Source organism: Salmo salar, chromosome 22 (genome assembly GCF_965601325.2).
Source record: "Salmo salar chromosome 22, fSalSal1, whole genome shotgun sequence".
Classification (NCBI taxonomy): domain Eukaryota; kingdom Metazoa; phylum Chordata; class Actinopteri; order Salmoniformes; family Salmonidae; genus Salmo; species Salmo salar.
In genome coordinates, this window is record NC_138312.1 from 54907586 (window position 1) to 54930972 (window position 23387).

General features: G+C 43.0%; 1 protein-coding gene and 1 non-coding gene across 6 annotated transcripts in view; both read left to right on the forward strand.

Moving 5' to 3' along the window:
* The window catches only part of asic1b (acid-sensing (proton-gated) ion channel 1b), a 387844-nt gene that overhangs the window by 265124 nt on the left and 99333 nt on the right, over window positions 1–23387 (forward strand). Inside the window, exon 1 of one of the 5 annotated variants that reach the window (XM_082967313.1) lies at window positions 11405–11424. The exons of the other annotated variants lie outside the window; for them this stretch is intronic. The gene's annotated coding sequence lies outside the window, so the exon portion shown is untranslated. Of the gene's footprint in view, window positions 1–11404; window positions 11425–23387 lie in introns of those variants that run through there. 5 annotated transcript variants of the gene reach the window in all.
* Window positions 7956–8031, forward strand: trnav-uac (transfer RNA valine (anticodon UAC)). The gene has a single exon. It is a non-coding gene; the product is annotated as a tRNA-Val (tRNA).

Sequence of the window (23387 nt, forward strand, 5' to 3'; positions counted from 1 at the left end):
TGCACAGTATATCGCTCTGACTACGAATGACTGAATTTCATCAGTATCATGTTTATGCATCAGGCAATAATGACAGTGTTCTGTTTTTACCCGGCCTGACAAGAAAGAAATATGATATCTTCATTTGAAATCCCTCGATATCACCTGTTGACAGTTTTGACAGCATTTCTTGGAGTCGCTTTCAAGATTCCCTGAATTCACATCTGCAGCACATCTCAATCCATGACCAGTCTCCTCCTTCCTAACACCCTAACACCCTAACCCTGACCCTAACACCCTAACCCAGACCCTAACACCCTAACCCTGACCCTAACACCCAAACCCTGACCCTAACCCTAACACCCTAACCCTGACCCTAACACCCTAACCCTGACCCTAACCCTGACCCTAACACCCTAACCCTAACACCCTAACCCTGACCCTAACACCCTAACCCTGACCCTAACACCCTAACCCTGACCCTAACACCCAAACCCTGACCCTAACACCCTAACCCTGACCCTAACCCTGACCCTAACACCCTAACCCTGACCCTAACACCCTAACCCTGACCCTAACACCCTAACCCCGACCCTAACACCCAAACCCTAACCCTAACACCCTAACCCTGACCCTAACACCCTAACCCTGACCCTAAAACCCTAACCCTGACCCTAACACCCTAACCCTGACCCTAACACCCTAACCCTGACCCTAACACCCAAACCCTAACCCTAACACCCAAACCCTGACCCTAACCCTAACACCCTAACCCTGACCCTAACACCCAAACCCTGACCCTAACACCCAAACCCTGACCCTAACACCAAACCCTGACCCTAACCCAAACCCTAACCCAAACCCTGACCCTAACATCCAAACCCTGACCCTAACCCAAACCCTGACCCTAACACCCAAACCCTGACCCTAACCCAAACCCTGACCCTAACACCCAAACCCTGACCCTAACACCCTAACCCAAACCCTCACCCTAACACCCTAACCCAAACCCATCCACCTCCTAGAGGCATAGATAATAGGGATATATTTATCATATTGTCTATATAATATAGAATGTAGATATAGATTATACTTGACTGGGTCCTGTTATCCTTAAAAAAAGACTAATAATCATCTGTACTTTCATACCAACAACCTCAACCCTTATCACAGACATTAGAGAAAAACCAGAAGGCCATGCACCTTCGCCAGCTCAGCCTCGTTTTAACTGGAAAAATCATTATTAAAGGCCAGTTAATGTACAATATCGACAGCTGTTTTCTGAGAACCAAAGATAACCTGACAACTGCTTTGCTAAGAAATAACTATCCATTTTTTGTTGAAGGAAAACAGGGAGAATCATATTCACATTAAGTGTGTGAAATGGTAGAAAAGTCCAGGGCCAAGCACTCAAGTGGGTGGCTTGCACCTTCATCACGGTATCCATGGTGACCCATTTTTCCTCTCAGAGACACAAGGTAAAGATGCATCGATTCTCTATATTCATGCAGTGTTGTATAGGACTCTATTTTAACAAACCAAAACATTTGGAACACATGCTCTTTCCATGACATTGACTGACATTGGATCCCTTATTGGTACTGCACGGCAAGCGGTACCGGAGCACCGAGTCGAGGTCCAAAAGGCTTCTTAACAGCTTCTACCCCCAAGCCATAAGACTCCTAAACAGCTAATCAAAGGGCTACTCAGACCCCTCTTTTACGCTGCTGCTACTCTCTGTTTATAATCTACTCATAGTCACTTTAACTCTACCTACATGTACATATTACCTCAATTACCTCAACTAACGGGTGCCCCCGCACATTGACTCTGTACCGGCACCCCCTGTATATAGTCTCGCTTGTTATTTTACCGTTGCTGTTTAATTATTTGTTTCTTTAATTTTCTATTTTCAATTTTTTAATAATCTATTTGTTATTTAACACTTATTACATTTTTTTTTAAAGCATTGTTGGTTAAGGGCTTGTAAGTTAGCATTTTACTGTAAGGTCTACACCTGTTGTATTCGGCGCATGTGACAAATACAGTTTGATGTCAGTTGTTAAATATACTTCAATCAGTGTAGATGAAGGGGAGGAGACAGGTTAAAGAAGGATTTGTAAGCCTTGAGACAATCGAGAATTGCTGAACCTGGCGTAAGGGCTGTAAAATGCTAGTGCGCTTGTTTTTACATTACGAAATTGCAAACTAACGTGCCTTTGACACTTGCGCCTACTGACAGCCAGCTGAAAATAGAGGCCGAAATTTCCTGCGTGAACCTGTGCAGCCTTATGTTTTTATTTTGAATAATTGACTCAGTTTTTTGTTTGTTACACAATTGGATTAGAACACTGTAGTACAAAACATATATTTATAAAGAAAGGAGTTTAAAGTAGGGTGGCAGTGTTATTGGTGTTAAGGTATATCAACATATCCTGTCAGGGATGTCTTCATAATACTACCCCTCCTCCGCTGAGTGGTTAGGTCCACTGGGACTAACCACGCCTCCGGTGATGTATGTATCCCTCTGCTGAGTAGTTAGGTCCACTGGGACATATAAAGCCCCTGGAAATGGAAGATAAACACAACCATCAGTGAAATAAACACCAGGCTGGAGTTGGCGGTTAAAATCCCTAGTGTGAGAGAGACTTAGAAAACCCCAAAGAGAATACATCATGTATTTATCCACACACACCCCTCTCCCCTGTCAGTGTATACAACCAATAGGGAGTATTTATCTGGAGTCATTTGGCCATTGGAACCAATAGAAGAGACAATGAGACAAAATCATTCCACCCTTTATTATCATAAGCTCTGTGTTGGTGGAGAAGAAAAGTGTGTGTGTGTTTGTACGTGTGTGTACATGCGTGTGTGTGTGTTGGTTATTGCCCTAGCACTACACAGCTGATTCAAATAATCAAAGCTTAATGATTAGTTGATTATTTTAATTAGCTGTGGAGTGCTAGAGCAACAACAACAACAAAAAAACGTTCACCCCTTGGGGTCCACAGGCCTGAGTTTGGGAAACACTGCTCTAAGCATTGTCCTGGGTCTGTATCAAATTATCTCCACTCATTTCCCCTGCAGTAAATAGATAGGTGTCCTGTCCAGAGCAGAGCTATAGAAAGGTGCCTGCAACAGGGCTAGTTGGACACACACACACACACACACACACACACACACACACACACACACACACACACACACACACACACACACACACACACACACACACACACACACACACACACACACACACACAGACAGACAGACAGACAGACAGACAGAGGGCTCAGCTTACAGCATTCTGTCCCAGGGCAGCAGAATATGATCAGGCCTGGAGCACTGGAAGGACCAGAAGGAAGGATGGGGAGGCAGCAGCTTCATCCTGGCTCTTTCCATTAGTACCGGATCCCTTTACATCCCAACTCAGCATCACCGTCACAGCATGAGCACTTAGGTTTCAACCTTCTGCTGTCTCCTTGAGAACATAGAGCTGAACTTCTGCTGTCTCCTTGAGAACATAGAGCTGAACTTCTGCTGTCTCCTCGAGCTCCGTGAGAACATAGAGCTGAACTTCTGCTGTCTCCTCGAGCTCCGTGAGAACATAGAGCTGAACTTCTGCTTTCTCCTTGAGCTCCGTGAGAACATAGAGCTGAACCTCTGCTGTCTCCTTGAGAACATAGAGCTGAACTTCTGCTGTCTCCTCAAGAACATAGAGCTGAACTTCTGCTGTCTCCTCGAGAACATAGAGCCCGAACTTCTGCTGTCTCCTCGAGAACATAGAGCTGAACTTCTGCTGTCTCCTCGAGAACATAGAGCTGAACTTCTGCTGTCTCCTCGAGAACATAGAGCTGAACTTCTGCTGTCTCCTCGAGAACATAGAGCTGAACTTCTGCTGTCTCCTCGAGAACATGGAGCTGAACTTCTGCTGTCTCCTTAAGAACATAGAGCTGAACTTCTGCTGTCTCCTTAAGAACATAGAGCTGAACTTCTGCTGTCTCCTCGAGAACATAGAGCTGAACTTCTGCTGACTTCTCAATAACATAGAGCTGAACTTCTGCTGTCTCCTCGAGAACATAGAGCTGAACTTCTGCTGACTTCTCAATAACATAGAGCTGAACTTCTGCTGACTCCTCAATAACATAGAGCTGAACTTCTGTTGTCTCCTCGAGAACATGGAGCTGAACTTCTGCTGTCTCCTTAAGAACATAGAGCTGAACTTCTGCTGACTCCTCAATAACATAGAGCTGAACTTCTGCTGTCTCCTCGAGAACATGGAGCTGAACTTCTGCTGTCTCCTTGAGAACATGGAGCTGAACTGCATAGCGGCCTCCTCTTGCTTTAGCCACCTGTTCCTGTGATGCTGTTAGGCCATGTCGGGTGCTTGTGGAAAGGGTATCCTTCCTATGCAACGTGCAATCCCTCAACCGATGCAGACAGTATTGCCCCCTATGTTGTAGACAACACTACTCACAGTTTATGTAGAGATATTTTACAGTGTGCCTGTAATGGTGTCCTAATCACCCTGATGATGGTAGATGGGAAGATCGGAATCCTGTCCTTGACTCTACTAGTGGTTATCTGTAATCTGTGTGTGTGTGTGTGTGTGTGTGTGTGTGTGTGTGTGTGTGTGTGTGTGTGTGTGTGTGTGTGTGTGTGTGTGTGTGTGTGTGTGTGTGTGTGTGTGTGTGTGTGTGTGTGTGTGTGTGTGTGTGTGTAGATTGCCTATTTGACCTTGACTCAACTAGTGGTTCTGTAACCTGAGTGTGGCTTGGCTCTGGGTAGTTGGATTAGAGCAGCCAGATACTGAAGCTGTGGCCCCAGGGGGCACCAAGTGGCTGACGACAACACGGACACATGAAATATTAAACAGAGTGAGGAACAGATGTCCTGCCCTCTGCTTTCCTTTTGCCTCCTCAGTAGCCTCAATAGCATTGGACCCTTCAGTTCACCATGGAATGGACCTGATTGTGATTGATTGATTGATTGATTGATTGATTGATTGATTGATTGACTGATTGACTGATTGATTGATTGATTGAAGGAAGGACAGGCTACTCAAATTGGAGACGACATATCAGCGGTGACAGGGTTGGGTAGGTTACAACATATCAGTGGTGACAGGGTTGGATAGGTTACAACATATCAGTGGTGACAGGGTTGGATAGGTTACAACATATCAGCGGTGACAGGGTTGGATAGGTTACAACATATCAGCGGTGACAGGGTTGGATAGGTTACAACATATCAGTGGTGACAGGGTTGGATAGGTTACAACATATCAGCGGTGACAGGGTTGGATAGGTTACAACATATCAGCAGTGACAGGGTTGGATAGGTTACAACATATCAGCGGTGACAGGGTTGGATAGGTTACAACATATCAGCGGTGACAGGGTTGGATAGGTTACAACATATCAGCGGTGACAGGGTTGGATAGGTTCCAACATATCAGCGGTGACAGGGTTGGATAGGTTACAACATATCAGCGGTGACAGGGTTGGATAGGTTACAACATATCAGCGGTGACAGGGTTGGATAGGTTACAACATATCAGCGGTGACAGGGTTGGATAGGTTACAACATATCAGCGGTGACAGGGTTGGATAGGTTACAACATATCAGCGGTGACAGGGTTGGATAGGTTACAACATATCAGCAGTGACAGGGTTGGATAGGTTACAACATATCAGTGGTGACAGGGTTGGATAGGTTACAACATATCAGTGGTGACAGGGTTGGATAGGTTACAACATATCAGAGGTGACAGGGTTGGATAGGTTACAACATATCAGTGGTGACAGGGTTGGATAGGTTACAACATATCAGATGATATACTGTTTGATATTGAGTTGTTCTCTCTACAAGCCACTATGTATCCCATACAGGGTTGGGTAGGCTACAGCATATTAGACAATATACCGTTCTACAATAAGTGGCCAGTTTATTAGGTAGACCACATCGTTTACATAAATGGTTAGTTCCTACAGACAGTGAGTCACGTGGCCATGGCTTGCTATATAAAGCAGGCAGACAGGCATCGAGGCATTCAGTTACTGTACAAATAAGCGTTAGAATGGGCATAATGAGTGACCAAAGCGACTTGGAGCGTGGTATGATCGTCGGTGCCAGGCACGCTGATTCCAGTAGGCTGTCCTCCTTGGCATTTCACACACGACGGTGTCTAGGGTTTACCTAGAATGGTGAAAAAAAAAAAAAAAAAACATCCAGTCAGTGGCAGTCCTGTGGGCCAAAACAGCTTGTTGATGTGAGAGGCTAAAGGAGAATGGAAAGAATCGTGCAAGCTAACATGCGTCTACAAACAGGCAAATAACGGAGCAGTACAAGAGTGGTGTGCAGAACTGCATCTCGGAATGCACAACTCATCAGTCTTTGTCACAGATGGGCTATTGCAGCAGACGACCACACCGGGCTCCACTCCTATCAGCTAAAACAAGAAGAAGCGGCTCCAGTGGGTACGCCACCACCAACACTGCACAACTGAGGAGAGGAAAACATTACCTGGTCCTACAAATCCCGGTCCCTGTTGCGTCATGCTGATGGCAGAGTCAGGATTTGGTGTAAGCAGCATGAGTCCGTAGCCCCATCCTGCCTGGTGTCAACGGTACAGGCTGGTGGTGTAATGGTGTGGGGAATGTTTTCCTGCCACACGTTAGGTCCCTTTATACCCATTGAGAAAGCTTTGAATGCCGCACCTTGTCGAATTCATTCCCCCCAATAATTCAGGCTGTTCTGGAGGCAAAGGGGGGGGTCTGACCCAGTACTAGATAGGTGTACCTAAAGAACTGGCCACTTAGTGTATATCGAAGTGTTCTCTCTACAAGCCGCTATGTATCCCATGCAGGGCTGGGTAGGTTACATTCTTAATGTAATCCCTTACAGTTACTAGTTACCTACTAGTTGTAATCAGTAACGTAACTTTTGGATTACACAAATTCAGTAACGTAATCTGATTACATTAGAAGAAGACAAACAAGGAATATTACCGATTGATTGACATAAATCAATGTTAGAGTTTATGTAGCTGGCCATTTGTGGATGATGCATTTTACGTTATGGGTTATATAGGCTTCTAACTCATTACTTTCTACTTCAATACAGATAATTAAATAATTAGGCTTCATATTAAAAACCAAGTCTGTCAGATTTCCAGTCATTCCAATTAATTAAATACCCCTTGATCTTCAAGAATAGGACTTGGAAATATTGAAATATAGATAGATTAGTCTAATTGTTTTACCTACAAAATAACCAGAAAAACAAAGAACTTATTGGCCTACTCTGTTGTTTATGTTGTTGTCATGGACAACTGATTGGGCTCACTGCTTCGAAACATGGTTGAAAAATAAACGCTGCTCTCATGGAATGGCATGCTTTGAGCACTACCGAAAAGTGCTATTTGCATGACGTGAATAATGAATGCCATGTGCTGCATAGACCTATAGGTTATAGAACTATTGTTTATGTTGCTGACACCATAGAATTAGGAATTACATTACTGACTGAATTTAATAGGATCTCTATGGGTGCCATTTTGATATCACCATAAGTCTATCAAAAGTGTGCGAGTTTAAGCATATGTCCAATAGGCCTTTGGAGTTTTTTGGTGAATCAGCACTAATTAGATTGAGCAATAAAAGCCATACTCGTGGTCTTCTTTAAATAAACCTCTTTTTGACTGTATCTGTGGAGCACAATACCATGGAGGAGTTTAGAAGGGAGGACCTCCCTGAAACGTTTTCTATAGAGACTGGGATCCACACTATGTCTATGCAGCTGTTGGAAGAGAGCGTTTTTCATTCGCTGTCTTCTGGTTGCATAAACACTGATTGATAGGCAGCTTAGCTTAAATTTCTTCAATTCAACCATTATTGGGTTAAAATATTCATATGTGAACAGCCATCTCCAACAACCACAATAATTGAGAGAGCAGCAGTGTAATTCACACTGCTGGTCCTGGGTGGCTCAGTTGGTAGAGCATGGTGTTTACAACGCCAGGGTTGTGGGTTCGATTCCCACGGGGGACCAGTACGGAGAAAAAAAATGTATGAAATGTATGCATTCTGTACTGTAAGTTGCTCTGGATAAGAGCGTCTGCTAAATTACTAAAATGTCAATGTAATTGAGAGAGCAGCAGTGTGATTCACATCATTGAGAGAGCAGCAGTGTGATTCACATCATTGAGAGAGCAGCAGTGTGATTCACATCATTGAGAGAGCAGCAGTGTGATTCACATCATTGAGAGAGCAGCAGTGTGATTCACATCATTGAGAGAGCAGCAGTGTGATTCACATCATTGCTATGTAGCTTTCAATAAAAGACCTGAGCGATATCCGTATCGCCCGTAGGCTACACCACTGGTTCCCAACTCCAGTCCTCCAGTATCCCCAACACTGGTTCCCAACTCCAGTCCTCCAGTACCCCAACACTGGTTCCCAACTCCAGTCCTCCAGTACCCCAACAGTGGTTCCCAACTCCAGTCCTCCAGTACCCCCAATAGTGGTTCCCAACTCCAGTCCTCCAGTACCCCAACAATGGTTCCCAACTCCAGTCCTCCAGTAGCCCAACAATGGTTCCCAACTCCAGTCCTCCAGTATCCCCAACACTGGTTCCCAACTCCAGTCCTCCAGTACCCCCAACAGTGGTTCCCAACTCCAGTCCTCCAGTAGCCCAACAATGGTTCCCAACTCCAGTCCTCCAGTATCCCCAACACTGGTTCCCAACTCCAGTCCTCCAGTACCCCCAACACTGGTTCCCAACTCCAGTCCTCCAGTTCCCCCAACAGTGGTTCCCAACTCCAGTCCTCCAGTGGTTCCCAACTCTCCAATCAAATGCATTTGGTGTGTCATATAGTAGTCTCTGACTTGGTGTCAGACTCACTCAGGTGGAGCAAACTTAAACTAGCACTTTCTTTCAAAGCTGAATTGAATGTCATTGAAAAAAACAGAAAGTTGGCATAATGTATTTTTTCACAAAACATCCTTTCTGAATTTAAAATTATTCCAAGAGGTAATCATAGCATTTTTCAAAAGTATCTGTAATCTGATTACAATATTTTAGCTAGTAACATAGCAGATTACAGTTACAGTTTTTTGTAATCAGTTACATGTCATCCCCAACTCCCCAACCCTGAGTGGTGAAACTGAGCATTTCAGTTTGGATTCTATTGCTTCAATACAATACCTCCCAAACTCTAAATTCTAAAGGCTAAAGTCAAAACTCTGAACTCTAAAGTCCAAACTCTGAAGTCCAAACTCTGAAGTCTAAACTCTGAACTCTAAACTCTAAACTCTAAAGTCTGAACTCTAAAGTCTTCGACAAACATCGGAGTCCTTGCACTGTATTAAAATCATGGTTGTAATGATGTCAATTCAACCCGTTTTGAAATGACGTTAAATGGCAGTCAGGCTAGGATGTGTCTCTGGTGAAAGGAGGTGTGCTATATAGGGAATATGGTGTCATTTGAGGCTGGTCTATTGATTGAATTCAGTCTTCAGTCTTCACTGGCTGCTTTCTCCCCAGGACTCGACAGAGGTCACTGTAGTCCCCATGGAGAGACTGAGGCACGGTGCGTCTGGCCTTCCAATGATCTGAAATGTTAGAACAGCCTGGACCAGTTACATATTCTGGATTCTGAACTGATGATTACTGTTGGAAATCAATTCCAAGTGTACAAATGGATTATATTTGTTTTAATTGCTCACCTATTCAGAGTTGGTAAGTTGAACAAAATGTTGTCTGAAGCTATGGATCTTTGGAATATATTTGGCCCTAATAACAATTTGTATGTATGATCTCTTTGTAATAATTAGTCAAATCTTTGGTAAGACAGGCAGTTAAATTGACTGTATGATAGCTGTCACACTTGTCATGTCTCTATTTCAACACTAGAGGACACTGTTTTATAAGTAAAGATTTGGCTCTTGAAGAACTAAGGTACAAAGCATTATTCCTTATGGAAGGAATCACTATTTCTATCTTGTTACAACTCTTAAATGTGTATTGAATAGTTTACAATTATATTGTTAACATCAAGATGTGAACCAGTGACAATATCAAAAGTTGGCCTAAGATTAGGCTGTCCGTGAATTTATATCCGTTTCCTATCTTCAGAGTTCCTGAATGTTTAGAAAAACTATTTTGGTTTCAATCAGATAGCACGTTTTCAAAAGCAGGAGTGACTCAAGGTGTTTTATTGTCATAATCAATAGAAGAGTCTTAATTAAAGTCCTATTTTCTTTGTACTGTTCCTCAGTCTTTCTCTGGATGCTTAGAAGGCTCTCTGTATCCCGTGGTTACAGGATGTTCGTCACTCATGCTCCGATGATTAACTGACGTTTTCAGAAACACCCCTTTAATCAACTCACACATCACTCTTCCTATCGAGAGATTACAAACATGAACACACACACACACACACACACACTCACACCTCACACATCGCTCTTCCTATCGAGAGATTACAAACATGAACACACACACACACCTCACACATCGCTCTTCCTATCGAGAGATTACAAACATGAACACACACACACCTCACACATCGCTCTTCCTATCGAGAGATTACAAACATGAACACACACACACACCTCACACACACACACACACACACACCACACACACACACACACACACACCGCTCTTCCTATCGAGAGATTACAAACATGAACACACACACACACACACCTCACACATCGCTCTTCCTATCGAGAGATTACAAACATGAACACACACACACACCTCACACACACACACACACACACACACCACTCTTCCTATCGAGAGATTACAAACATGAACACACACACACACACCTCACACACACACACACACACACACACACACACACACACACACACACACACACACACACACACACACACACACACACACACACACACACACACACACACACACACACAGACACACACACACACACACACACACACACACATTACTCATCCTATCGGGAGATTGCATGTGCTGGATAAGAGGTAGCCTATCGAAAACCATCATCATGTAAACTGTCTTTTCACAGTCCCCAAATCGAGAACAAATTCAAGAAAGTATTATATAGAGCCCTTATTGCATGGAACTCCGTTCCATCTCACATTGCTCAAATAAACAGCAAACCTGCTTTCAGAAAACAGATAAAGCAACACCTCACAGCACAACGCCTCTCTCCTATTTGACCTAGATAGTTTGTTTGTATGTATTGATATGTAGACTACGTGTGCCTTTTTTAAAGATGTAGTTCTGTACTTCATCTGCTCTTGTCTATTAATGTTCTGTATTATGTCATGTTTCATGTTTAGTGTGGAGCCCAGGAAGAGTAGCTGCTGCTTTTGTAATAGCTAATGGGGATCCTAATAAATACCTTTATACCTAACCATGAGATCAAGAGGATATTAACCACAGGTAATTATTATCACCCGCAACCCGCACACACCCACACCCACACACACACAGACACACACACACCCACACCCACACCCACACACACACACACAAACACCCACACCCACACCCACACACAATAAACCCCTTTAGCTTTAATACATTACTAATACATCCTGACACAAACACTAATTAGTCATCAAACTAGTCAAATCAATTAGCTCGTCTCTCGCCTGTCTCCTCTTTATTCAGATGAATGGTGAGTCATAATGGTATAATGAGGAGAAATCCACCCGTATTGGCTCATTTAGAACTGAATAAGACACATGTGTCAGAGAAGATGCCAACAGCCACTTATCAGCCAGCTTGTTAAGCTTCCAGTTATTATCTAGTGTTCTAATGGGACCATCGTACTGTTACACTGAGACAGACTGATGTGTTCTAATGGGACCATCCCACTGTTACACTGAGACAGACTGATGTGTTATAATGGGACCATCCCACTGTTACACTGAGACAGACTGATGTGTTATAATGGGTCCATCGTACTGTTACACTGAGACAGACTGATGTGTTATAATGGGACTGTTACACTGAGACAGACTGATGTGTTATAATGGGACTGTTACACTGAGACAGACTGATGTGTTATAATGGGACCATCCCACTGTTACACTGAGACAGACTGATGTGTTATAATGGGACCATCCCACTGTTACACTGAGACAGACTGATGTGTTATAATGGGACCATCGTACTGTTACACTGAGACAGACTGATGTGTTATAATGGGACTGTTACACTGAGACAGACTGATGTGTTATAATGGGACCATCGTACTGTTACACTGAGACAGACTGATGTGTTATAATGGGACCATCGTACTGTTACACTGAGACAGACTGATGTGTTATAATGGGACCATCGTACTGTTACACTGAGACAGACTGATGTGTTATAATGGGACCATCCCACTGTTACACTGAGACAGACTGATGTGTTATAATGGGACCATCGTACTGTTACACTGAGACAGACTGATGTGTTATAATGGGACCATCGTACTGTTACACTGAGACAGACTGATGTGTTATAATGGGACCATCGTACTGTTACACTGAGACAGACTGATGTGTTATAATGGGACCATCCCACTGTTACACTGAGACAGACTGATGTGTTATAATGGGACCATCCCACTGTTACACTGAGACAGACTGATGTGTTATAATGGGACCATCCCACTGTTACACTGAGACAGACTGATGTGTTCTAATGGGACCATCCCACTGTTACACTGAGACAGACTGATGTGTTATAATGGGACCATCGTACTGTTACACTGAGACAGACTGATGTGTTCTAATGGGACCATCCCACTGTTACACTGAGACAGACTGATGTGTTATAATGGGACCATCGTACTGTTACACTGAGACAGACTGATGTGTTATAATGGGACCATCCCACTGTTACACTGAGACAGACTGATGTGTTATAATGGGACTGTTACACTGTTACACTGAGACAGACTGATGTGTTATAATGGGACTGTTACACTGAGACAGACTGATGTGTTATAATGGGACTGTTACACTGAGACAGACTGATGTGTTATAATGGGACCATCCCACTGTTACACTGAGACAGACTGATGTGTTATAATGGGACTGTTACACTGAGACAGACTGATGTGTTATAATGGGACTGTTACACTGAGACAGACTGATGTGTTATAATGGGACTGTTACACTGAGACAGACTGATGTGTTATAATGGAACCATCGTACTGTTACACTGAGACAGACTGATGTGTTATAATGGGACCATCCCACTGTTACACTGAGACAGACTGATGTGTTATAATGGGACCATCGTACTGTTACACTGAGACAGACTGATGTGTTATAATGGGACTGTTACACTGAGACAGACTGATGTGTTATAATGGGACTGTTACACTGAGACAGACTGATGTGTTCTAATGGGACCATCGTACTGTTACACTGAGACAGACTGATGTGTTATAATGGGTCCATCGTACTGTTACACTGAGACAGACTGATGTGTTATAATGGGACCATCCCACTGTTACACTGAGACAGACTGATGTGTTATAATGGGACTGTTACACTGAGACAGACTGATGTGTTATAATGGGACCATCCCACTGTTACACTGAGACAGACTGATGTGTTCTAATGGGACCATCCCACTGTTACACTGAGACAGACTGATGTGTTATAATGGGACCATCGTACTGTTACACTGAGACAGACTGATGTGTTCTAATGGGACCATCCCACTGTTACACTGAGACAGACTGATGTGTTATAATGGGACCATCGTACTGTTACACTGAGACAGACTGATGTGTTATAATGGGACCATCCCACTGTTACACTGAGACAGACTGATGTGTTATAATGGGACTGTTACACTGTTACACTGAGACAGACTGATGTGTTATAATGGGACTGTTACACTGAGACAGACTGATGTGTTATAATGGGACTGTTACACTGAGACAGACTGATGTGTTATAATGGGACCATCCCACTGTTACACTGAGACAGACTGATGTGTTATAATGGGACTGTTACACTGAGACAGACTGATGTGTTATAATGGGACTGTTACACTGAGACAGACTGATGTGTTATAATGGGACTGTTACACTGAGACAGACTGATGTGTTATAATGGAACCATCGTACTGTTACACTGAGACAGACTGATGTGTTATAATGGGACCATCCCACTGTTACACTGAGACAGACTGATGTGTTATAATGGGACCATCGTACTGTTACACTGAGACAGACTGATGTGTTATAATGGGACTGTTACACTGAGACAGACTGATGTGTTATAATGGGACTGTTACACTGAGACAGACTGATGTGTTCTAATGGGACCATCGTACTGTTACACTGAGACAGACTGATGTGTTATAATGGGTCCATCGTACTGTTACACTGAGACAGACTGATGTGTTATAATGGGACCATCCCACTGTTACACTGAGACAGACTGATGTGTTATAATGGGACTGTTACACTGAGACAGACTGATGTGTTATAATGGGACCATCCCACTGTTACACTGAGACAGACTGATGTGTTATAATGGGACCATCGTACTGTTACACTGAGACAGACTGATGTGTTCTAATGGGACCATCCCACTGTTACACTGAGACAGACTGATGTGTTATAATGGGACCATCCCACTGTTACACTGAGACAGACTGATGTGTTATAATGGGACTGTTACATTGAGACAGACTGATGTGTTATAATGGGACCATCCCACTGTTACACTGAGACAGACTGATGTGTTATAATGGGACTGTTACACTGAGACAGACTGATGTGTTCTAATGGGACCATCGTACTGTTACACTGAGACAGACTGATGTGTTATAATGGGACTGTTACACTGAGACAGACTGATGTGTTATAATGGGACCATCGTACTGTTACACTGAGACAGACTGATGTGTTATAATGGGACCATCCCACTGTTACACTGAGACAGACTGATGTGTTATAATGGGACTGTTACATTGAGACAGACTGATGTGTTATAATGGGACTGTTACACTGAGACAGACTGATGTATTATAATGGGACCATCCCACTGTTACACTGAGACAGACTGATGTGTTATAATGGGACCATCCCACTGTTACACTGAGACAGACTGATGTGTTATAATGGGACCATCCCACTGTTACACTGAGACAGACTGATGTGTTATAATGGGACCATCCCACTGTTACACTGAGACAGACTGATGTGTTATAATGGGACCATCGTACTGTTACACTGAGACAGACTGATGTGTTATAATGGGACTGTTACACTGAGACAGACTGATGTGTTCTAATGGGACCATCCCACTGTTACACTGAGACAGACTGATGTGTTCTAATGGGACCATCCCACTGTTACACTGAGACAGACTGATGTGTTCTAATGGGACCATCGTACTGTTACACTGAGACAGACTGATGTGTTATAATGGGACCATCCCACTGTTACACTGAGACAGACTGATGTGTTATAATGGGACCATCGTACTGTTACACTGAGACAGACTGATGTGTTATAATGGGACCATCCCACTGTTACACTGAGACAGACTGATGTGTTATAATGGAACCATCCCACTGTTACACTGAGACAGACTGATGTGTTATAATGGGACCATCCCACTGTTACACTGAGACAGACTGATGTGTTATAATGGAACCATCGTACTGTTACACTGAGACAGACTGATGTGTTATAATGGGACCATCGTACTGTTACACTGAGACAGACTGATGTGTTATAATGGGACCATCGTACTGTTACACTGAGACAGACTGATGTGTTATAATGGGACCATCCCACTGTTACACTGAGACAGACTGATGTGTTATAATGGAACCATCGTACTGTTACACTGAGACAGACTGATGTGTTATAATGGGACCATCCCACTGTTACACTGAGACAGACTGATGTGTTATAATGGGTCCATCCCACTGTTACACTGAGACAGACTGATGTGTTATAATGGAACCATCCCACTGTTACACTGAGACAGACTGATGTGTTATAATGGGACCATCGTACTGTTACACTGAGACAGACTGATGTGTTATAATGGGACTGTTACACTGAGACAGACTGATGTGTTATAATGGGACTGTTACACTGAGACAGACTGATGTGTTATAATGGGTCCATCCCACTGTTACACTGAGACAGACTGATGTGTTATAATGGGACCATCGTACTGTTACACTGAGACAGACTGATGTGTTATAATGGGACCATCCCACTGTTACACTGAGACAGACTGATGTGTTCTAATGGGACCATCCCACTGTTACACTGAGACAGACTGATGTGTTATAATGGGACCATCGTACTGTTACACTGAGACAGACTGATGTGTTCTAATGGGACCATCCCACTGTTACACTGAGACAGACTGATGTGTTATAATAGGACCATCGTACTGTTACACTGAGACAGACTGATGTGTTATAATGGGACTGTTACATTGAGACAGACTGATGTGTTATAATGGGACCATCCCACTGTTACACTGAGACAGACTGATGTGTTCTAATGGGACCATCATGGATTCAATATATTTTAACCAATTCAATGTATATCTTCTATGTTTTAATCTAACACCATGCCCAGACGCACGCAAATTGATTTTGTCCCCCACACCAAACGCGATCACAACACGCAGGTTGAAATATCAAAACAAACTCTGAACCAATTATATTAATTTGGGGACGGGTCGAAAAGCATTAAACATTTATGGCAATTTAGCTAGCTAGCTTGCAGTTGCTAGTTAATTTGTCCTATTTAGCTAGCTTGCTGTTGCGAGCTAATTTGTCCTGGGATATAAACATTGAGTTGTTATTTTACCTGAAATGCACAAGGTCCTCTACTCTGACAATTAATCCACACATAAAACGGCCAACCGAATCGTTTCTAGTCATCTCTCTTCCTTCCAGGCTTTTTCTTCTTTGGACTTTATATGGTGATTGGCATCTTACTTTCATAGTTACCATGGCAACCAACCGACCTCAGTTCATCTTTTAATCACCCACGTGGGTATAACCAATGATGAGATGGCACGTGGGTATCTGCGAGCAGTGTGGTCAGCAGGTAAGAATTGCTCAGATTAAGTGGCTCAGGGCCTCTAAATTTCAATTGGCTTCTTGATTATTCTGTATTTTCTGTGTTTCTGTATTGCTGTTCTGAATATGGATTCTAATCTTAATATTACATTTGACACAAAAAATGTTTTATTCATACGAAATAACTTTCCAAAACATCCAAAGTCACTTTACATAATACATTCATCAATATATATTCTTTGTGCCTGTATTGTTGTAGAAGGGGTTTGCCACCCCTCTGTGTAATTTGCGTGCGTGTGCGCATATGTATGTGTGTGCCTGGTTGTTTTACTGTGGGTCAGCAAGGGCTTGGCTTCTGGGCAGAAAGGCTGTAGCATCAGCAGGATACTGTAGGAGGACAGTCATCCCCTACGAGAGAGAGAGAGAGAGAGAGAGAGAGAGAGTGTGTGTGTGTGTGTGTGTGTGTGTGTGTGTGTGGTGTGTGTGTGTGTGTGTGTGTGTGTGTGTGTGTGTGTGTGTGTGTGTGTGTGTGTGTTTAGCCCGGCCCATGTCTGAGCACAGTAGAAGCGCCATCACATTGGCAGTGATTACCAGTCGTCAGATTTGCATCAGCTGTGCTTATGGACCTGTGAGCTTGAATATCATTATCACATTCTATAATCTGCCAGTTCATCTACAACCAGAACCTGTCTGTGAAACAGCCAGAACACAGCCAGAACCTGTCTCTGAAACAGCCAGAATACAACCAGAACCTGTCTCTGAAACAGCCAGAATACAGCCAGAACCTGTCTCTGAAACAGCCAGAATACAGCCAGAACCTGTCTCTGAAACAGCCAGAACACAACCAGAACCTGTCTCTGAAACAGCCAGAATACAGCCAGAACCTGTCTCTGAAACAGCCAGAACACAACCAGAACCTGTCTCTGAAACAGCCAGAATACAGCCAGAACCTGTCTCTGAAACAGCCAGAACACAGCCAGAACCTGTCTCTGAAACAGCCAGAATACAGCCAGAACCTGTCTCTGAAACAGCCAGAACACAACCAGAACCTGTCTCTGAAACAGCCAGAATACAACCAGAACCTGTCTCTGAAACAGCCAGAATACAACCAGAACCTGTCTCTGAAACAGCCAGAATACAGCCAGAACCTGTCTCTGAAACAGCCAGAACACAACCAGAACCTGTCTCTGAAACAGCCAGAATACAACCAGAACCTGTCTCTGAAACAGCCAGAATACAGCCAGAACCTGTCTGTGAAAACAGTCAGAACACAGGCAGAACCTGTCTCTGAAACAGCCAGAATACAGCCAGAACCTGTCTGTGAAAACAGTCAGAACACAGGCAGAATACAGCCGGAACACAAACCATCAAAAAACGGTCAGAAAACCATCAGAAAACAGTCAGAAAACAACCTACATGTATGCCAAGACAGACACAACAAGTCCCTGGTACAGACAGAGTCTGTATCCCAAATGGCACCCTGTTCCCTACATAGTGCACTACTTTTGACCAGAGTCCATAAAGCCATGGTTGAAAGTAGTGCCCTACATAGGAAATATGGTGCTATTTGGGATGTAGCCAGAGACACAGCCAATGCCAAGATGACACAACAAGTCCCGGGTACTGATAGAGACAAAGCCAGAGAAACGAACACTGCACAAAGCCAGAGAAACTAACACTGTACAAGGCCAGAGAAACTAACACTGCACAAAGCCAGAGAAACTAACACTGCACAAAGCCAGAGAAACTAACACTGCACAAAGCCAGAGAAACTAACACTGTACAAGGCCAGAGAAACTAACACTGCACAAAGCCAGAGAAACTAACACTGCACAAAGCCAGAGAAACTAACACTGCACAAAGCCAGAGAAACTAACACTGTACAAGGCCAGAGAAACTAACACTGCACAAAGCCAGAGAAACTAACACTGCACAAAGCCAGAGAAACTAACACTGCACAAAGCCAGAGAAACTAACACTGTACAAGGCCAGAGAAACTAACACTGCACAAAGCCAGAGAAACTAACACTACACAAAGCCAGAGAAACTAACACTGTACAAAGCCAGAGAAACTAACACTGTACAAAGCCAGAGAAACTAACACTGTACAAAGCCAGAGAAACTAACACTGTACAATAATTTTCTCCTGGGAGGAGAACAATAAACTCTATATTCTATTCTTCTATTGTAATTTAGAGACACAGACAGAGCCTTTATATTCTGTAGAGAATATTCTATTGTAATTTAGAGATACAGACAGAGCCTTTATATTCTGTAGAGAGTATTCTATTCTAATTTAGAGATACAGACAGAGCCTTTATATTCTGTAGAGAATATTCTATTCTAATTTAGAGATACAGACAGAGCCTTTATATTCTGTAGAGAATATTCTATTCTAATTTAGAGATACAGACAGAGCCTTTATATTCTGTAGAGAATATTCTATTCTAATTTAGACACAGACAGAGCCTTTATATTCTGTAGAGAGTATTCTATTCTAATTTAGAGACTTATTAACATGTATACAGGACAGACACTTGTTGTCTGACAGATCTACAGGATGTGCTTTGTTTAGCACAGTATTACATGTTCTGTACCAGAGGCTGTCAAACTATGATACTTACTTCCTCTATGAAGCCATCTGAGAGAGAGAGAGACAGAGAGAGAGAGAGAGAGAGAGAGAGAGAGAGAGAGAGAGAGAGAGAGAGATAAAACAATAAAAACACCTGTTCTTTCCATGACACACTGACCAGGTGAATCCAGGTGAAAGCTATGATCCCTTGTTGATGTCGCTTGTTAAATCCACTTCAATCAGTGTAGATGAAGGGGAGGAGACAGGTTAAAGAAGGATTTTTAAGCCTTGAGACATGGATTGTGTATGTGTGTCATTCAGAGGGTGAATGAGCAAGACAAAAAAATGTAAGTGCCTTTGAACGGGTTATGGTGGTAGGTTCCTGGTTTGTGTCAAGAACTTCAACTCTGATGGGTTTTTCACACTCAATAGTTTACGGTGTGTATCAAGAATGGTCCACCACCCAAAGAACATCCAGCTAACAGTGGAAGGTGTTCCTAATGTTTGGTGTACTCAGTGTATATATCCTTTGAAATTGTTGCATGTTGCGTTTATATTATAAACGCAACATGCAACAATTTCAAAGAGTTATATTTTATATAAGGATATCAGTCAATTGAAATAGATTCATTAGGCCCAACTCGATGGATTTCACATGACTGGAAATACAGATAATAATCTGTTGTTCACAGATATCTTAGAAAAAAGTAGGGGCGTGGATCAGAAAAACCAGTCAGTATCTGGTGTGACCACAGTTTGACTCATGCAGTACGACACATCTTCGCATAGAGTTGATCAGGCAGTTGATTGTGGCCTGTGAAATGTCCTCTTCAATGGCTGTGAGAAGTTTCTGGATATTGGCGAGAACTGGAACATGCTGTCGTACAGGTCGATCCAGAGCATTCCAAACATGTTCAATGGGTGACATGTCTGGTGATGCAGGCCATGGAAGAACTGGGACATTTTTAGCTTCCAGGAATTGTGTACAGATCCTCGCGACACAGGGTCATGCATTATCATGCTGAAACACGAGGTTATGGCGGCAGATGAATGGCACGACAATGGGCCTCAGGATCTCGTTACGGTATCTCTGTGCATTCAAATTACCATCGATAAAATGCAATTGTGTTCATTGTCAAAACTCTGTGGTATTGTGTTGGGTGACAAGACTGCACATTTTAGAGTGGCCTTTTATTGTCCCCAGCACAAGGTGCACCTGTGGTCATATGTTTCTCAGTTGGTAGAGCATGGTGCTTTCAACGTCAGGGTCGTGGGTTTGATTCCCAAGGGGACCAGTATGAAAATGTATACACTCAACTGTAAGTTGCTCTGGATAAGAGCGTCTGCTAAACAACTAAAAAGTAATGATCATGCTGTTTAATCAGCTTCTTGATATGCCACACCTGTCAGGGGGATTGTCTTGGCAAAGGAGAAATGCTCACTAACAGGAATGTAAACAAATTTGTACACAAAATGTGAGAAATAAGCTTTTTGTGCTTATGGAACAGTTCTTGGATCTTTTATTTCAGCTCATGAAACATGTGACCAACACTTTACATGTTGCATTTATATTTTTGTTCAGTGTATATATACAGTGTGTATATGTATATATATAAGAGAGAGAGAGAGAGAGAGAGAAAATATCAGATATGCAAATAATTGGCAAAAGATCTGAACTGGGCTGGCTGATGACCACTTCACAAACATTTAATTTGTCCGAACGACCTTAATTCCAGACTCATATCTCTCTCTCTCTCTCTCTCTCAATTCAATTCAAATGGTTTTATTGGCACGGAAAGTGTTACCACATACATTTCCAAAGCAAACATATAGACACATATCAAATCAAAGATGACACAGAAAGATAATAATAGGAAAAATAATAGAAACACACAGGTAACAATGTTATTGGTCTGGTTGGTCGTTCCACTGGCTGTTCTTACAGGGGTGGCAGGAAGTTACATATTCTGCAGCTATTATGGCACCGGGGTTTTTCTCCGACTCCATTTAGGATTTTCTCTGTTTTTCTTTCAAAATCTTTGTATTTGTTTTAAATATTAGGAAGGACTTTTTTTTAAGTTATTGTTTTCATACCTTGTCAGGATATTCGGGTGAATTGTTAGGACATTGGGGTCCTGATAAGGAAGGAAAACAAACACAAACAAACAAACAAACACACACACCACTAACTCTATTTCCAGGGACCATTACACCCAGGAGTCAAATTAAATTGCATAAAGCAAATTGGCCAGTGTTACCTAGTGCTGTTGATTCAGGTGTTAAATGAACTCTCAATGGTGTTAATAACCAGAGTAAAACATTACCATTAAAACCACGCCCATCATTATCATATTTCCCAGCATGCTCTACTGCAGATGTGTGCTCTAAATACACCCGTTACTGAAATGGTTGTTCCAGTTTAAATGGTTTAGGTAGTCTCTTGACAGCCATTCTGTACATTTTGGCAGTCTCGCAACCAGCAGTGCCAATAGGTTTCTGCAGGCTAATAGGGTTGGCGGTAAGATGGCGGACGGAAAAAAGTGGAGCATATTATGTGTATGGAGTGGGGGACTGCACAAACCTGGAAGATCTGCTGAAGGAGAAGATGGCTGATGGGAAAAACAGGAGAAAAGTGGAATATTCTTTTAGTGAATATGGAGGATCACACAGAACTTTTGGAAGAGCTACAGGAGGAAATTGAACCGCTGAGTTTGGACATGATAAAGAAGGATCTGGTCCAGTAGGAGTGACATTTTTGGAGAACGTGGACCCTTGCCTTTTGGAAGATCCATTTGAGGTTTCAGGGTGGATGAGATAGGACTTGGTTGCAGTTGAATCAGTGACGGTAACCTAGGTAACCTGTAGTGGACTTGTGATATGTGTTTGTGTTTCTACTGACCAGATGGTGCAGGCGCTCCGTGCGACACAACTTGGGTCAAGATCTGTTCATTGCATTGCTCTTAGGAACAGAGCACCATTTGAAAGGAGGGATTTCTGGGGTAGCACTAAGTGTGGAGATGGAGCAATTGAAGTTGAAGATTCCTGATGTTTGTGACACCCGCTGTTTGGTGCATCACAGAACAGGTGGGGAGCGTGGTGAAACAGAGTCACTATCAGTCCTTTTGAGTCAGAGTCTCTACCAGACAACGTCATGTTAAGGTTATTTCATTTATCCTGTTAGAGCTTTTGTGCCAAATCCACTGAGCTGTTTCAGGTGCAACGTTTATGGTCATGTCACAGCAGTGTGTAGGAGGGAGATTCCATGGTGTGAGAAGTATACAGGAGAACATGGGACAGAGGATTGTCTAGTTTCACTGGATAAAGTTGTGTGTGTTTAACTGTAGGGGTGCTGGGGGTCGGAAGTTGACAGAGAACACATTCTCATTAACCGCAACAGACTCGGGGAATAGTTATAGGGGAGAGGAGGGGGAATGAATGAGCCAATTGTAAGCTGGGGATGATTAGGTGGCCAGCTTGGGAATTTAGCCAGGACACTGGGGTTAACACCCTTACTCTTACAATCAGTGCCATGGGATCTTTAGTGACCACAGAGAGTCAGGACACCTGTTTAATCTACCATCTGAAAGACAGCACCTCACACAGGGCAATGTCCCCAATCACTGCCCTGGGGCATTGGGATCTGTTTTTAAACCAGAGGAAAGAGTACCTGGCCCTCCAACACCATCTGGTCTCCCATCCAGGGACCGACCAGGACCAACCCTGCTTAGCATCAGATGCAAGCCAGCAGTGGAATGCAGGG